Source organism: Bos mutus, chromosome 24 (assembly GCF_027580195.1).
Source record: "Bos mutus isolate GX-2022 chromosome 24, NWIPB_WYAK_1.1, whole genome shotgun sequence".
Lineage (NCBI taxonomy): Eukaryota > Metazoa > Chordata > Mammalia > Artiodactyla > Bovidae > Bos > Bos mutus.
Genome location: NC_091640.1, coordinates 30,959,711 through 30,963,158, shown reverse-complemented (window position 1 = coordinate 30,963,158; position 3,448 = coordinate 30,959,711). Strand labels below are relative to the sequence as shown.

Below are 3,448 nucleotides of genomic sequence, written 5' to 3'. Positions count from 1 at the left end.
CTAAGGATGAAAATCAATCCCAGGAACATGTGCCCCTCACCCTGCCCCAGACAAGGGCATTGCCAAAGCTCTCTGTCACCATTTTCCCAACTGCAAACCAAGGCTAAAAATATTACTCTAATAGGAACTGTACTTGTTTGAGAGAAAAGAAACAAGGGAAAAGGAGTAAATAATAAAAAAAGAGAGAGAGAGAACACATAGGGAGTGGTGGGTTGCAGCTCCTAAATACTTATTACAAGGAAGAAATTGGGAATTAAGAACCTGTCCTTGGTCTTTTCTCCACAACTGAGCCACGACTGGACTTGGAACAAATTTCTGTCTTTACTTGTCTTCCCTGGTGGCTCAGAGGATAAAGCATCTGCCTGCAATGCAGGAGACCCAGGTTCGATCCCTGGGTTGGGAAGATCCTCTGGAGAAGGAAATGGCAACCCACTCCAGTATTCTTGCCTGGAGAATCCCAAGGACAGAGGAGCCTGGCGGGCTACAGTCCACAGGGTAGCAAAGAGCTGGACACAACTGAGCGACTTCACTTTCACTTTCACTTTCACTTACTTGACTTAGTTTACCCTGGATTGTTGGGAAGACCTCCCAACAATTAGGAAGTTGTGAGACTTCCCCAATGTCTGATCCTCTGCGTTCCTTAAAGTGAAAGGCAAGTTGGGTAAAAGCATCATTTTCATTCATCCAGTTTTCATTTTCTTAATACAGCAGTGATGAAAGTGAAGTGAAAGTGTCAGTTGCTCAGTCTTGTCCAACTCTTTGCCACCCCATGGACTGTAGCCCACCAGGCTCCTCTATCCATGAAATTCTCCATGCAAGAATACTGGAGTAGGTAGCCATTTCCTCCTCCAGGGGATCTTCTCTACCCAGGGATTGAATGTAATCACTATTAACGTAACATCCAAGAAGCTCTAGGCACATGACAGACACCACTATTACTCTCAATGTTTTTGCTATTTTTGTCACCATTAGCGGAGCCAGTTGGCCCCAATATATTAACCACCAAATAACCTCCCCACTTTAGACAAAAACCTTGCAGTTGCTATTTTTAAAGGCTTCAAAGTGAAATATTTCCGTCCAACAGTTGGAGGAAAGAGAGAACTGAAGTTTGAGGCAGCTTGACTTTTTTCTTAAATGGAGGCATCACAGTTCAAGGTAAATGTAGATTCATTATTATTTGATGGATGACCGAACTTGTCAGGCATGCACAGGTTCTTCCTGGTGCGTGCAGTCATGCCTCTGGCTTTGGCCTCCCATAGACTTTTCTAGGGAGGTTTATGTTGCTAAGTCACTTCAGTCGTGTCCAATTCTGTGCGACCCCAGAGACGGCACCCACCAGGCTCCCCCGTCCCTGGCATTCTCCAGGCAAGAACACTGGAGTGGGTTGCCATTTCCTTCTCCAATGCATGAAAGTGAAAAGTGAAAGTGAAGTCGTTCAGTTGTGTCCGACCCTCAGTGACCCCATGGACTTCAGCCTTCCAGGCTCCTCCATCCACGGGATTTTCCAGGCAAGAGTACTGGGGTGGGGTGGCATTGCCTTCTCCTAAGGAGGTTTATAATGCCCCTCATTTCCAGACTCAGTTCCACCCCAATTCACGAGCCAGTTCTGCCTAGCATCAAAAGTGCATCAACTGTCTCAGCATATCCTGCTGCTCCAGCATCACCATGGACCAGCCACAGGCCCAGTCATGACTGCTGGGAGTCCAAGTTCTCCCTAAGTCCTTTTCCTGATCATGAAACACACTTGGTCCCTTAATTCCCATAAACTCCTTGGGGTCAGCTTTGTCTGAGTTACAGATCTCTTATCAAGCCCTGAGACTCACCTCACATGGGTATAATCCATAAACCCCATAATTCTAACCGAGAGGTCTGTATATTGGCAAGAGAAGGCCCTCATCTTGCCTGCTTGTCCAGACACAGACTGGACAATGGACATCTTATCAGTGACTTATGGGGACATATGACCGACCTCCACAGGGTTTCTCTATGCCCTGTGTCATCCCCCTGTAACCTTGTCACAGCTCTAGAGTAGAAAGAATCCTAAAATGACTGAGAATAACTTTCCTACTAGCCTAGGGGTTCTACGAATTACACCACTTAAGAAAATAAAATAATTTCATATGCACTTCTGAGTTTGAGACTGAGGCTCTTGCTCCCTCACAGCATCCCTCCTCCTGGGACTGGCCCACATCTCTACCTTCTATGTGCATTCTCGTGCCAATACACGGACCTCTCAGATGACAGTGATTACCATCTGACTCCGTGTTTGAACTGTCGCCCGCAGTAGCTGCTCCATATACCACATGTATGCATGCTTAGTCACTAGGTCATGTCCAACTCTGCGACCCCATAGACTGAAACCCGCCAGGCTCCTCTGACCTTGGGATTGCCCAGGCGAGAATACTGGCATGAGTAGCCATTCCTTTCTCCAGGGGATCTTCCCAACCCAGGGATCAAACCCAGGTCTCCCACATAGTTGTACCAAAGCACTTTCTCTGCCATCCTTTCCATTTTTGTAGGGCCAGTCCAACCTTCTCACCACTAGCTTTTTTCCCTAAAACCCCAGGATAGTCTTTCCAAACCGAGGGATCTCTCCTCAGGAAAAAGCACATATTCAAATACACAGGGAAATATATTTTGGCCACAGTGGTTCACTGACCCATCAGAGGCCTATGCCTGAGTCCCTGATTAAGCACTGCTGCCTTCAATTACATAGCTCAATACATGCTCAGTTTATCTCACTTAGCAACTGAGAAGGAGAGTGGACACTCCCAGATCCAAGTCATTGATGGTAACGTTAGATGCTGCGAGGAAGACATTCAGGTTAACTCCACCAAAGAGTGACCTCTTCTGAGCATCCCTCTAGAATATTCATGTGCAAAATTTATGGCTTACCTTTAAAATTAGATAATGCATGTCATTTAAATATATATATATTAATTCTGCAATAATCTATCAAAAACAGGCTTCAGTGGAAGAAAATGAGTCTAGAATCCCAACTGGGACTCTCAAGAATACCCAAGCCATGGGGACAGGGACCTCCTCAGCCTATCAGGCCCCCCTTCAAGCCTTAAGGCAGAGTTGGGATGGGAATGTCTCAGTATCAAGTCACTGATTATGGCTTTTGTGGCCTGGTTCAGAGGTTCTAGAAATGCAAATATGCCAACAAACAGCTGAGACGCAGAAAAAGGCCCTTTCCTCTTCCTCTTATCTTCATAGGGGTTCTATTCATAAAGGTTCTTCATAGGGAAGAGGTAAGGATGGGACGAAATCCACATTGTTTTTCTTCCTTCCACTCTTGCCAATAATCCCTTCCACCAGCAGTTACAGAACCAAAGCTAAGACTGGGATGAGAATGTATCATAAACATTTTCACTTCTTTTTGATTGACATAGAGTCATGAAATCAGCATTGGATAGATCCTTTGGTCTCTGAATAAATCACCCTC

General features: G+C 45.6%; 1 non-coding gene across 1 annotated transcript; it reads left to right on the top strand.

Annotated features, from left to right (window-relative positions):
• The first annotated feature begins 331 nt into the window (after positions 1 to 331).
• On the top strand, positions 332 to 403 carry TRNAC-GCA (transfer RNA cysteine (anticodon GCA)). Its single transcript has one exon. It is a non-coding gene; the product is annotated as a tRNA-Cys (tRNA).
• The last annotated feature ends 3,045 nt before the right edge of the window (positions 404 to 3,448 follow it).